Genomic DNA, 15,303 nt, shown 5'->3' with positions numbered 1-15,303 from the left:
AATTTACTTGGCGCAGCCGCAGTGCGAACATTGCGCATGCGCAGTTAGCGGAAAATCGCACAGATGCGAAGGAAAATAACGAGCGAACAACACGGAATGAGGGCCATTGTGTGTATATGACTGAATTATTTTAAAAGACAAGAGACTAGTGAAGGGCAGTGGCTTAAAATGCCAGAACTTTATAAAAAATTGTTCTAACTGGGTCATCAACTCGTCTTTAAAGATCAAAATTAATTTTGAACTCTCTCTCTCTCTCTCTCTCTCTCTCTCTCTCTCTCTCTCTATATATATATATATATATATACATACACAGTATATCTACTGTATATAGGGGGTCATTCCGAGTTGATCGCTAGCTGCCGTTGTTCGCAGCGATCAGGCTAAAAATCTGCATTTCTGCGCATGCATACGGGCCGCAGTGCGCACGCGCGACGTCCTTTCACAAAAAACTATGCAGTTTCACACAAGGTCGAGCGACTCTTTTCCGTCGCTCTGTTGATCGGTGAGTGATTGACAGGAATGGGGCGTTTCTGGGAGGTAACTGACCGTTTTCCGGGAGTGTACTAAAAAACGCAGGCGTGTCAGGTAAAAACGCAGGCGTGTCTGGGGAAACGGGGGAGTGGCTGGCCGAACGCAGGGCGTGTTTGTGACGTCAAAACAGGAACTAAACAGACTGAAGTGATCGCAAGGAAGGAGTAGTTCTGCAGCTACTCTGAAACTGCTTGAAAAAAATGTAACCCCGTTCTGCGATCCTTTCGGTCGCATTTCTGCTAAGCTAAGATACACTCCCAGAGGGCGGCGGCTTAGCGTTTGCATTGCTGCTAAAAGCAGCTAGCGAGCGATCAACTTGGAATGAGGGCCATAGTACTGTGCTAAAAAGTGTGGAAAAAATGCTGCAAAGTAAGAATGCTTTCAAAAATAGAAGTGTTTTATAGTTTTTTTTATCATTTAACAAAATGCAAAATGAATGAACAGAGGAGAAATCTAAATCAAATCAATATTTGGTTTTAACCTTTTGCCATCAAAACAACATCAATTCTTCTAGATGCACTTGCACACAGTTTTTGAAGGAACTCAGCAGGGAGGTTGTTCCAAACATCTTGGAGAACTAATCACAAATCATATGTGGATGTAAACTTGCTCAAATCCTTCTGTCTCTTCAGGTAATCTCAGACAGACCTTATGCTGAGATCAGGGCTCTGTCTGTGGGGGCCATATCATCACTTCCGGGACTCCTTCAACAGTACCCAGAGACTCTCTTCATACCTCCCAACTGTCCCGATTTTCGCGGGACTGTACCGCTGTCCCACCCGTGGGCCGCAGTGTCCCACGGTGTGGGGGGGGGGGGCAGTTGGGAGGCTCTGTCTCTCGCTGCCCTGCTTAGACGCGGTGCGCATGCGCAAATCGGCTATTCACTGGAGTCAGTGGGAGAGGGGGCATGTCCAGCGCTCTGTGAGCCCCTCAGTGATGAAAATGGGGCGTGGCTCATGATTGCGGGCCTTCCCATGAAGCCACGTCCCATTTTCATAGGCCACTTCCCCTTTTTGGAAGCGCACACGGCTTCGCTGCGCGTGTGTCCCTCTTCCGAGGACATAGTTGGGAGGTATGCTTTTTTATAGGAAGGGGATTCAATTTTCTCTTTAGATTTCAAGTACGGCAACGTGCATGCCCCTATGGGAGCTGCTGTCACCTGCAGCCAAAGCCGTTCAGCACCAGTGCAGAGAGATAGGAGATGCCAGCAGCTGGAAAAGGGGCTGCTGTCAGTGAATGGGCTCTTTACTGCAGCAGGTGCTGGCCGACACCTGCCTGCGATAGAACCATCACAGCCCTGGGAGACCAGCGCCGCTGGACCCAGTAAGTAGGAATCAGACACTGTTGCGCTGTGACATATAGAACCTGTAGTAGAACTGTGAGTGTCCTATACCCCACTTCATTTCCAGACCTGGGTGTGTGTGTGTGAAAGTGCTGCAGGAAAGGTGGTGTCTGATTATGTGAGCCATGTTTCTGTTAGAGATGAGCGGGTTCGGTTCCTCTGAATCCGAACCCGCCCGAACTTCAGGTTTTTTACACGGGTCCGAGCAGGCTCGGATCTTCCCGCCTTGCTCGGCTAACCCGAGCGCGCCCGAACGTCATCATCACGCTGTCGGATTCTCGCGAGGCTCGGATTCTATCGCGAGACTCGGATTCTATATAAGGAGCCGCGCGTCGCCGCCATTTTCACACGTGCATTGAGAGTCATAGGGAGAGGACGTGGCTGGCGTCCTCTCCGTTTAGAGAAGAGAGAGACACAGTATTTTGGGGAGCATTATTAGGAGGAGTACTACTATACTGTATACTACTATACTACTTGCTGAAGTGATATTTATACTAGATTAGATAATAGATAGTGTGACTGTAAGTGTATTATCTGACTTGTGGGGGAGACACTGACAGTGGGGAGCAGTTAGAGTCTGAGAGCAGGACTCAGGAGTACATATAACGTACAGTGCACACTTTTGCTGCCAGAGTCAGTGCCACACTGCCATTGTTGTGACCACACTGACCACCAGTATAATAATATATTTTGTGATTGTCTGCTTAGGCCTCGGAGTACTAGTTGCAAGTTGCAACGTGACCTGAAGTGACCACCAGTTTAATAATCAATCACCACCAGTTTAATATATATATATTATATATATATATATATATAATATTGTATACCACCTACCCGTGGTTTTTTTTTTTTTCATTCTTCTTTATACATATTACTGTAGCAGTCTGCGGTGCTGTGCTGACCTGACAGTGTCCAGCAGGTCCGTCATCAGTCATTACATAATAAATATATATAGTACCTGTCCGGCTGCAGTACTAGTGATATTATATTGATTTCATCTCATTATCAATAATTTATCATCCAGTCTAGACTCTATATTAGCAGCAGACACAGTACGTTAGTCCACGGCTGTAGCTACCTCTGTGTCGGCACTCGGCAGTCCATCCATAATTGTATACCACCTACCCGTGTTTTTTTTTTTTCTTCTTTCTTCTTTGTACATACTACTATAGAGTATAGTAGCTTACTGTAGCAGTCTGCGGTGCTGCTGAGCTGACAGTGTCCAGCAGGTCCGTCATCAGTCATCATTACCTAATAAATATATTATCTACCTGTCCGGCTGCAGTACTAGTGATATTATATATACATACATATATATATTGATTTCATCTCATTATCAATCATCCAGTCTATATTAGCAGCAGACACAGTACGTTAGTCCACGGCTGTAGCTACCTCTGTGTCGGCACTCGGCAGTCCATCCATAATTGTATACCACCTACCCGTGGTTTTTTTTTTCTTTCTTCTTTGTACATACTACTATAGTATAGTAGCTTACTGTAGCAGTCTGCGGTGCTGCTGAGCTGACAGTGTCCAGCAGGTCCGTCATCAGTCATCATTACCTAATAAATATATTATCTACCTGTCCGGCTGCAGTACTAGTGATATTATATATACATACATATATATATATTGATTTCATCTCATTATCAATCATCCAGTCTATATTAGCAGCAGACACAGTACGTTAGTCCACGGCTGTAGCTACCTCTGTGTCGGCACTCGGCAGTCCATCCATAATTGTATACCACCTACCCGTGGTTTTTTTTTTCTTTCTTCTTTGTACATACTACTATAGTATAGTAGCTTACTGTAGCAGTCTGCGGTGCTGCTGAGCTGACAGTGTCCAGCAGGTCCGTCATCAGTCATCATTACCTAATAAATATATTATCTACCTGTCCGGCTGCAGTACTAGTGATATTATATATACATACATATATATATATTGATTTCATCACATTATCATCCAGTCTATATTAGCAGCAGACACAGTACGGTAGTCCACGGCTGTAGCTACCTCTGTGTCGGCACTCGGCAGTCCATCCATAATTGTATACCACCTACCCGTGTTTTTTTTTTTCTTTCTTCTTTGTACATACTACTATAGAGTATAGTAGCTTACTGTAGCAGTCTGCGGTGCTGCTGAGCTGACAGTGTCCAGCAGGTCCGTCATCAGTCATCATTACCTAATAAATATATTATCTACCTGTCCGGCTGCAGTACTAGTGATATTATATATACATACATATATATATTGATTTCATCTCATTATCAATCATCCAGTCTATATTAGCAGCAGACACAGTACGTTAGTCCACGGCTGTAGCTACCTCTGTGTCGGCACTCGGCAGTCCATCCATAATTGTATACCACCTACCCGTGGTTTTTTTTTTCTTTCTTCTTTGTACATACTACTATAGTATAGTAGCTTACTGTAGCAGTCTGCGGTGCTGCTGAGCTGACAGTGTCCAGCAGGTCCGTCATCAGTCATCATTACCTAATAAATATATTATCTACCTGTCCGGCTGCAGTACTAGTGATATTATATATACATACATATATATATATTGATTTCATCTCATTATCATCCAGTCTATATTAGCAGCAGACACAGTACGGTAGTCCACGGCTGTAGCTACTTCTGTGTCGGCACTCGGCAGTCCATCCATAATTGTATACCACCTACCCGTGGTTTTTTTTTTTTCCTTTCTTCTTTGTACATACTACTATAGTATAGTAGCTTACTGTAGCAGTCTGCGGTGCTGCTGAGCTGACAGTGTCCAGCAGGTCCGTCATCAGTCATCATTACCTAATAAATATATTATCTACCTGTCCGGCTGCAGTACTAGTGATATTACATATACATACATATATATATATATATTGATTTCATCTCATTATCATCCAGTCTATATTAGCAGCAGACACAGTACGGTAGTCCACGGCTGTAGCTACCTCTGTGTCGGCACTCGGCAGTCCATCCATAAGTATACTAGTATCCATCCATCTCCATTGTTTACCTGAGGTGCCTTTTAGTTGTGCCTATTAAAATATGGAGAACAAAAATGTTGAGGTTCCAAAATTAGGGAAAGATCAAGATCCACTTCCACCTCGTGCTGAAGCTGCTGCCACTAGTCATGGCCGAGACGATGAAATGCCAGCAACGTCGTCTGCCAAGGCCGATGCCCAATGTCATAGTACAGAGCATGTCAAATCCAAAACACCAAATATCAGTAAAAAAAGGACTCCAAAACCTAAAATAAAATTGTCGGAGGAGAAGCGTAAACTTGCCAATATGTCATTTACCACACGGAGTGGCAAGGAACGGCTGAGGCCCTGGCCTATGTTCATGGCTAGTGGTTCAGCTTCACATGAGGATGGAAGCACTCAGCCTCTCGCTAGAAAAATTAAAAGACTCAAGCTGGCAAAAGCACCGCAAAGAACTGTGCGTTCTTCGAAATCCCAAATCCACAAGGAGAGTCCAATTGTGTCGGTTGCGATGCCTGACCTTCCCAACACTGGACGTGAAGAGCATGCACCTTCCACCATTTGCACGCCCCCTGCAAGTGCTGGAAGGAGCACCCGCAGTCCAGTTCCTGATAGTCAGATTGAAGATGTCAGTGTTGAAGTACACCAGGATGAGGAGGATATGGGTGTTGCTGGCGCTGGGGAGGAAATTGACCAGGAGGATTCTGATGGTGAGGTGGTTTGTTTAAGTCAGGCACCCGGGGAGACACCTGTTGTCCGTGGGAGGAATAGGGCCATTGACATGCCTGGTCAAAATACAAAAAAAATCAGCTCTTCGGTGTGGAAGTATTTCACCAGAAATGCGGACAACATTTGTCAAGCCGTGTGTTGCCTTTGTCAAGCTGTAATAAGTAGGGGTAAGGACGTTAACCACCTCGGAACATCCTCCCTTATACGTCACCTGCAGCGCATTCATAATAAGTCAGTGACAAGTTCAAAAACTTTGGGTGACAGCGGAAGCAGTCCACTGACCAGTAAATCCCTTCCTCTTGTAACCAAGCTCACGCAAACCACCCCACCAACTCCCTCAGTGTCAATTTCCTCCTTACCCAGGAATGCCAATAGTCCTGCAGGCCATGTCACTGGCAATTCTGACGAGTCCTCTCCTGCCTGGGATTCCTCCGATGCATCCTTGAGTGTAATGCCTACTGCTGCTGGCGCTGCTGTTGTTGCTGCTGGGAGTCGATCGTCATCCCAGAGGGGAAGTCGTAAGCCCACTTGTACTACTTCCAGTAAGCAATTGACTGTCCAACAGTCCTTTGCGAGGAAGATGAAATATCACAGCAGTCATCCTGCTGCAAAGCGGATAACTGAGGCCTTGACAACTATGTTGGTGTTAGACGTGCGTCCGGTATCCGCCGTTAGTTCACAGGGAACTAGACAATTTATTGAGGCAGTGTGCCCCCGTTACCAAATACCATCTAGGTTCCACTTCTCTAGGCAGGCGATACCGAGAATGTACACGGACGTCAGAAAAAGACTCACCAGTGTCCTAAAAAATGCAGTTGTACCCAATGTCCACTTAACCACGGACATGTGGACAAGTGGAGCAGGGCAGGGTCAGGACTATATGACTGTGACAGCCCACTGGGTAGATGTATTGACTCCCGCCGCAAGAACAGCAGCGGCGGCACCAGTAGCAGCATCTCGCAAACGCCAACTCTTTCCTAGGCAGGCTATGCTTTGTATCACCGCTTTCCAGAATACGCACACAGCTGAAAACCTCTTACGGCAACTGAGGAAGATCATCGCGGAATGGCTTACCCCAATTGGACTCTCCTGTGGATTTGTGGCATCGGACAACGCCAGCAATATTGTGTGTGCATTAAATATGGGCAAATTCCAGCACGTCCCATGTTTTGCACATACCTTGAATTTGGTGGTGCAGAATTTTTTAAAAAACGACAGGGGCGTGCAAGAGATGCTGTCGGTGGCCAGAAGAATTGCGGGACACTTTCGGCGTACAGGCACCACGTACAGAAGACTGGAGCACCACCAAAAACTACTGAACCTGCCCTGCCATCATCTGAAGCAAGAAGTGGTAACGAGGTGGAATTCAACCCTCTATATGCTTCAGAGGTTGGAGGAGCAGCAAAAGGCCATTCAAGCCTATACAATTGAGCACGATATAGGAGGTGGAATGCACCTGTCTCAAGCGCAGTGGAGAATGATTTCAACGTTGTGCAAGGTTCTGATGCCCTTTGAACTTGCCACACGTGAAGTCAGTTCAGACACTGCCAGCCTGAGTCAGGTCATTCCCCTCATCAGGCTTTTGCAGAAGAAGCTGGAGACATTGAAGGAGGAGCTAACACGGAGCGATTCCGCTAGGCATGTGGGACTTGTGGATGGAGCCCTTAATTCGCTTAACAAGGATTCACGGGTGGTCAATCTGTTGAAATCAGAGCACTACATTTTGGCCACCGTGCTCGATCCTAGATTTAAAGCCTACCTTGGATCTCTCTTTCCGGCAGACACAAGTCTGCTGGGGTTCAAAGACCTGCTGGTGAGAAAATTGTCAAGTCAAGCGGAACGCGACCTGTCAACATCTCCTCCTTCACATTCTCCCGCAACTGGGGGTGCGAGGAAAAGGCTCAGAATTCCGAGCCCACCCGCTGGCGGTGATGCAGGGCAGTCTGGAGCGACTGCTGATGCTGACATCTGGTCCGGACTGAAGGACCTGACAATGATTACGGACATGTCGTCTACTGTCACTGCATATGATTCTCTCACCATTGAAAGAATGGTGGAGGATTATATGAGTGACCGCATCCAAGTAGGCACGTCACACAGTCCGTACTTATACTGGCAGGAAAAAGAGGCAATTTGGAGGCCCTTGCACAAACTGGCTTTATTCTACCTAAGTTGCCCTCCCACAAGTGTGTACTCCGAAAGAGTGTTTAGTGCCGCCGCTCACCTTGTCAGCAATCGGCGTACGAGGTTACATCCAGAAAATGTGGAGAAGATGATGTTCATTAAAATGAATTATAATCAATTCCTCCGTGGAGACATTGACCAGCAGCAATTGCCTCCACAAAGTACACAGGGAGCTGAGATGGTGGATTCCAGTGGGGACGAATTGATAATCTGTGAGGAGGGGGATGTACACGGTGATATATCGGAGGATGATGATGAGGTGGACATCTTGCCTCTGTAGAGCCAGTTTGTGCAAGGAGAGATTAATTGCTTCTTTTTTGGTGGGGGTCCAAACCAACCCGTCATTTCAGTCACAGTCGTGTGGCAGACCCTGTCACTGAAATGATGGGTTGGTTAAAGTGTGCATGTCCTGTTTATACAACATAAGGGTGGGTGGGAGGGCCCAAGGACAATTCCATCTTGCACCTCTTTTTTCTTTAATTTAATTTTTCTTTGCGTCATGTGCTGTTTGTGGAATGTTTTTTGGAAGGGCCATCCTGCGTGACACTGCAGTGCCACTCCTAGATGGGCCCGGTGTTTGTGTCGGCCACTAGGGTCGCTTATCTTACTCACACAGCTACCTCATTGCGCCTCTTTTTTTCTTTGCGTCATGTGCTGTTTGGGGAGGGTTTTTTGGAAGGGCCATCCTGCGTGACACTGCAGTGCCACTCCTAGATGGGCACGGTGTTTGTGTCGGCCACTAGGGTCGCTTATATTACTCACACAGCTACCTCATTGCGCCTCTTTTTTTCTTTGCGTCATGTGCTGTTTGGGGAGTGTTTTTTGGAAGGGCCATCCTGCGTGACACTGCAGTGCCACTCCTAGATGGGCCCGGTGTTTGTGTCGGCCACTAGGGTCGCTTATCTTACTCACACAGCTACCTCATTGCGCCTCTTTTTTTCTTTGCGTCATGTGCTGTTTGGGGAGTGTTTTTTGGAAGGGCCATCCTGCGTGACACTGCAGTGCCACTCCTAGATGGGCACGGTGTTTGTGTCGGCCACTAGGGTCGCTTATCTTACTCACACAGCTACCTCATTGCGCCTCTTTTTTTCTTTGCGTCATGTGCTGTTTGGGGAGGGTTTTTTGGAAGGGCCATCCTGCGTGACACTGCAGTGCCACTCCTAGATGGGCACGGTGTTTGTGTCGGCCACTAGGGTCGCTTATCTTACTCACACAGCTACCTCATTGCGCCTCTTTTTTTCTTTGCGTCATGTGCTGTTTGGGGAGGGTTTTTTGGAAGGGCCATCCTGCGTGACACTGCAGTGCCACTCCTAGATGGGCCCGGTGTTTGTGTCGGCCACTAGGGTCGCTTATCTTACTCACACAGCTACCTCATTGCGCCTCTTTTTTTCTTTGCGTCATGTGCTGTTTGGGAAGGGTTTTTTGGAAGGGACATCCTGCGTGACACTGCAGTGCCACTCCTAGATGGGCACGGTGTTTGTGTCGGCCACTAGGGTCGCTTATCTTACTCACACAGCTACCTCATTGCGCCTCTTTTTTTCTTTGCGTCATGTGCTGTTTGGGGAGGGTTTTTTGGAAGGGCCATCCTGCGTGACACTGCAGTGCCACTCCTAGATGGGCCCGGTGTTTGTGTCGGCCACTAGGGTCGCTTATCTTACTCACACAGCTACCTCATTGCGCCTCTTTTTTTCTTTGCGTCATGTGCTGTTTGGGGAGGGTTTTTTGGAAGGGCCATCCTGCGTGACACTGCAGTGCCACTCCTAGATGGGCCCGGTGTTTGTGTCGGCCACTAGGGTCGCTTATCTTACTCACACAGCTACCTCATTGCGCCTCTTTTTTTCTTTGCGTCATGTGCTGTTTGGGGAGGGTTTTTTGGAAGGGCCATCCTGCGTGACACTGCAGTGCCACTCCTAGATGGGCCCGGTGTTTGTGTCGGCCACTAGGGTCGCTTATCTTACTCACACAGCTACCTCATTGCGCCTCTTTTTTTCTTTGCGTCATGTGCTGTTTGGGGAGTGTTTTTTGGAAGGGCCATCCTGCGTGACACTGCAGTGCCACTCCTAGATGGGCACGGTGTTTGTGTCGGCCACTAGGGTCGCTTAGCTTAGTCATCCAGCGACCTAGGTGCAAATTTTAGGACTAAAAATAATATTGTGAGGTGTGAGGTATTCAGAATAGACTGAAAATGAGTGGAAATTATGGTTTTTGAGGTTAATAATACTTTGGGATCAAAATGACCCCCAAATTCTATGATTTAAGCTGTTTTTTAGTGTTTTTAAAAAAAAACACCCGAATCCAAAACACACCCGAATCCGACAAAAAAAATTCGGTGAGGTTTTGCCAAAACGCGGTCGAACCCAAAACACGGCCGCGGAACCGAACCCAAAACCAAAACACAAAACCCGAAAAATTTCAAGTGCACATCTCTAGTTTCTGTTAGTGTGAGTAGGTTGTGGTTGTTTCAAATAAAAAGGTAATTGATGGATGTTAATTTATTACATACAGTATATTTAGAACATGTCTGGCAAGCTTATTAAGATGCCAAAATAACTCAGGAAACATACTGCAAAGGGTAAAGTACATATTTAGGATGAAAAGAAATGACTGAAACATGGCCATAACTGTAGGGGGGGGGGGGCTAGGGGGGCAGGTGACCTGGGCGCGGATTGGAGGGGGCGCCGAGACTTCCTAACACCTTCTCACTATGTGGCAGCGGCAGCTCAGAGCCGTTGGAGCTTAAGCTCCAGACTCTACTAGCTGCCCACATTTTTGTGATGAAACTGAAAATAAACTACAGCTCCCAGCAGCCCTCGGGAGCAGTAGTTTACTTTCAATTTCCTCTCTGCTGTGCGCGGTGGAGCAGGATTGAGAGGGGGCACAGGAGACAAATGACCGCAGCATCCTCCCCCCGCCCCTCCTATAGTCCTATTAACTACATAGCGCCACTGCTGAGGGGGAAACGGATAGGCAGCCGGAGGTCCTAAAAGGGGGCGGGCTACATGGAACAGTGCCAGGCCAGCCAGCAGCATGGGAAGAGAGCAGAGCTCACTATAAAGCAGCAGCCTAAACAGTAAGTATGACTCAGGGAAGGGGCACTGTACTGTATGTGTGTGTGACTATGATATATGTGTGTCTGTATGAATGTGTGCATGTGTGTGACTGTATGTGAATAGGTGTGTGACTACATATCTGTAACTCTATATATGCATGTATACAGGTGTGTGGCTATATGTATATACAGTATGTGAGTGAGTGAGTGAATGTATGTATATAAGCAGGTGTGTATTTGTTTAGGTGTGTGATTTTATGTATGTAGCAATGTCTAGTGATTCCCTCCATAGGATGCTTTGCAGCAGCTAACATCCATTTGCCCATATGGAGTATACTCGTGTGTGTGTGTGTGTGTGTGTGTGTGTGTGTGTGTGTGTATGTATATATATATATATATATATATATATATATATATATTCGGCACTCACGCTCATGTAGAGCTGTGTAGATGGCTAGATGCTTCGTTGCCTTCCTCCAAAGCATATAGAAATCCAATATCTCAGCAGAGACAAGGGGGCGTTCAAAGTCTTATTCAAGCAAAGTTTATTGTTCTCTACGTTTCAGGGGACGAACCCCTCTCTTGCTGAGATATTGGATTTCTCTCTATCTTTATACACACATATATTATATATACACACACGCACACATACCTCCATGCGCGGGGGGAGGCGCCAAGTTAATGCCTTGCCCCGGGTGACATAAATCCTAGTTTCGGCCCTGACTGAAGTTACAAAAGAGTCTAGAAGAGTATAAACCTCAGATCAGAGTCTCTGAATAACAGGACAGGACTAGCCACTGGCGTACTTATAATGGGTGCAGTGCGTGTGGTGCAAACAGGGTCCAGGGGGTCCCACACCGCACACCCTGCACGCATTAATTGAAATACTTACTATCCGGAGTCCCACGGTGCAGCAGCAGCGCTGCCGAAATCACTGGGAAAATGGTGTGGCGCCATCTTCCCGGTGATTCGCGAATGCACAGTAGGAAAATGGCCACGCGCCATTTTCCTGGAGATCTACGCATGCGCTGTAGACTCTGGGACAGTGCTAGGGTCCCATAGGCGCCCTAGTGCCCAGAGTCTACACAGGGCTGCCAGCTAGAGCCTGCACACATATGTAGGAATGACCCTCACTATTCACATCATCTCCAGTACAGAAGCAAGAGACAGAAGGATTCATTTTATTTAATATGACTGGCACCAAATACCATTTTTAGGAGTTTATATTCATTCTTTTATACACAGACACAGAAGATTAGACACCCTTGATTATATATCGGACCATTCATCTGCGTCCAAGAGCTCTTCACATATCTTTCCCTGTTATATTTATGGGAAAATTTCAGAAAGATGGTAGGAGCCAGCATAGAGTAATATATATAGGATTTAAGGGCCTGATTCAGAGATGTATTCAATGCTGATATTTACACAGTTGAGAGATTATCGGCTGACTGCACGAGCGCCAAGGTACCCTAGAGATACTGCTTGCAGCAATGATTTATTTGCAAAGTGATTGATAGTCGGGGACCACTTGGAGAGATAACGGGTAGTTGCAGCAAATACGCAGGCGTGTCTCAACCTACATCTGTGATCTCAGGCGCAGAAAACATGGCACCAGCGTGTCAGTTCCCACGACCATTCTATGCAACCATTATTTAAGGATCTATGATCACCGCTGCATGTTTATACGCTGATGCTGATATTTGCGAAGCAGCCAGTGGGCATCTCAATCCATTTCCAGGCAGCTACAGCATTAGCATAAGGGATGGCAGCTGCCAATGCGTTAGCATACATCTCTGAATTAGGCCCTATGTTCCTTGTATGCCTCAATGGTCAGACAATGATGTTCACAGAAAATCAGAAGCCGGACAGGGTCTCTGACTGAGATTTTTTGATAAACATGCCTTTCTCTAGTTGTAGGTCTTGGTAGAAAATAGTGGTGGGAAGATTAAAAGATTTTTGGAGTTGTTGAAAAATAGGAAAAATCTCACCCTTTGCAAGGTTGTTAAGAAATCTAACCAGTGCCCTGGACCAACAAGAGAATGCAGAGGGGTTGAATTCAAAGATAACGTCAGTATTACACCAAAGTAGTAAGAGACAGATGGGAATATTAACGAAATCATAGTACATCTCAACAAATTGCAAAGTACAGCTCAATCACTGTTTGAGAATGGACTTCAGAAGATCCAGAGTATTGTAGATGTCATGGAAACAGAAAGGAAAGCTGATTCAATGCCTATCCAGGCCATGTGCGTAGCTATGAGTTGGTGCAGGGGATGCCATTGCTCTGGGGCCCAGAGGTTTAGTACGTCCAGAACCCAGATTATACAGTATACTGTAGTTGCATACCAATTTCCTGGATTAGCCAGCTAAGCAATTGGGTCCGACCCATTGCCCACCCTGAATTCGGTGACATTAATTTTCAGTGAAAGGTGTGTATAATGGATGTTATAATGGTAAAGGGGCACTGTAATGTGGCATAATCTGAACTAGCCACTGTAATTTGTCATAATCTGAACCGAAGGACACTGTAATAGGGCATAATATTAAATGGAGGGCACTAAAATCAGATCCGGTCCTAGGCATAGGCAAACTAGGCAAATGCCTAGGGCATTTGGTATGCCTATGGGACACAAACAGCTTCTGCTGATTAAAAATATATGCAGCATGCCTATATTCTGTGTTTGACTGCAGCTGTATCTGCATATGAAATGCTACGTTACAGTGTATTCCTGGAAATCACTGTAACATAGCATTTCGTATGCAGATTCAGTCACAGTCGCACACACAATATAGGCATGCTGCATATCATTTTAATTATCAGAAGCTGCTTGTGCATCCTAGTTACATAGATGCATTTTCGTCAAAAAAAAGATGCCCGACGTTAGCAGAGCTGCCAGCTGACTTATACCAGGCATCTCCTGCTGCAAGGCGTATTGAGGCAAGATGTATAAGGACACATCTGTATCCAAGCAGAGGTAGAGGTTACAGTGTTAGTGGCCATGTGAGTGCTGTGTGCGGGTGGGTTGGTTGTGCAGTAGTATTCGGCATATGTGTAAGGGGCATTATGTGTATAAGGACATTAAAAAAGGTTGGCATAATGTGTAAGGCACATGTTTATAAGGACATTAATAATGTGTTTCATATGTGTAAGGGGCATTACTGTGTGGCATTATGTGTATAAATGCATTACTAATGTGTGGCATTATGTGTATAAGGTGATCTACTGTGTGGCGTTACATATGGAAAGGTCACTACTGTGTGGTCTAATGTGAATAAAGAGCAATATGGTTTTGTGTAATGTGAATAAGGAGCAATTCAGTGTGATGTAATGTGAATAAGGGGCACTACTGTGTGATATAATGTGAATAAGGGACACTATCCCATGATAAAATTAGAGATGTGCACCGGAAATTTTTCGGGTTTTGTGTTTTGGTTTTGGGTTCGGTTCTGCGGCCGTGTTTTGGGTTCGACCGCGTTTTGGCAAAACCTCACAGATTTTTTTTTGTCGGATTTGGGTGTGTTTTGGATTCGGGTGTTTTTTTCAAAAAACACTAAAAAACAGCTTAAATCATAGAATTTGGGGGTCATTTTGATCCCAAAGTATTATTAACCTCAAAAACCATAATTTCCACTCATTTTCAGTCTATTCTGAATACCTCACACCTCACAATATTATTTTTAGTCCTAAAATTTGCACCGAGGTCGCTGGATGACTAAGCTAAGCGACCCTAGTGGCCGACACAAACACCCGGCCCATCTAGGAGTGGCACTGCAGTGTCACGCAGGATGTCCCTTCCAAAAAACCCTCCCCAAACAGCACATGACGCAAAGAAAAAAAGAGGCGCAATGAGGTAGCTGTGTGAGTAAGCTAAGCGACCCTAGTGGCCGACACAAACACCTGGCCCATCTAGGAGTGGCACTGCAGTGTCACGCAGGATGTCCCTTCCAAAAAACCCTCCCCAAACAGCACATGACGCAAAGAAAAAAAGAGGCGCAATGAGGTAGCTGTGTGAGTAAGCTAAGCGACCCTAGTGGCCGACACAAACACCTGGCCCATCTAGGAGTGGCACTGCAGTGTCACGCAGGATGTCCCTTCCAAAAAACCCTCCCCAAACTGCACATGACGCAAAGAAAAAAAGAGGCGCAATGAGGTAGCTGTGTGAGTAAGCTAAGCGACCCTAGTGGCCGACACAAACACCTGGCCCATCTAGGAGTGGCACTGCAGTGTCACGCAGGATGTCCCTTCCAAAAAACCCTCCCCAAACAGCACATGACGCAAAGAAAAAAAGAGGCGCAATGAGGTAGCTGTGTGAGTAAGCTAAGCGACCCTAGTGGCCGACACAAACACCTGGCCCATCTAGGAGTGGCACTGCAGTGTCACGCAGGATGTCCCTTCCAAAAAACCCTCCCCAAACAGCAAATGACGCAAAGAAAAAAAGAGGCGCAATGAGGTAGCTGTGTGAGTAAGATAAGCGAC

This window comes from Pseudophryne corroboree, chromosome 3, assembly GCF_028390025.1.
Source record: "Pseudophryne corroboree isolate aPseCor3 chromosome 3, aPseCor3.hap2, whole genome shotgun sequence".
NCBI lineage: Eukaryota > Metazoa > Chordata > Amphibia > Anura > Myobatrachidae > Pseudophryne > Pseudophryne corroboree.
The sequence above is the reverse complement of the archived record's forward strand: the minus strand, read 5'-3'. Positions refer to the sequence as shown.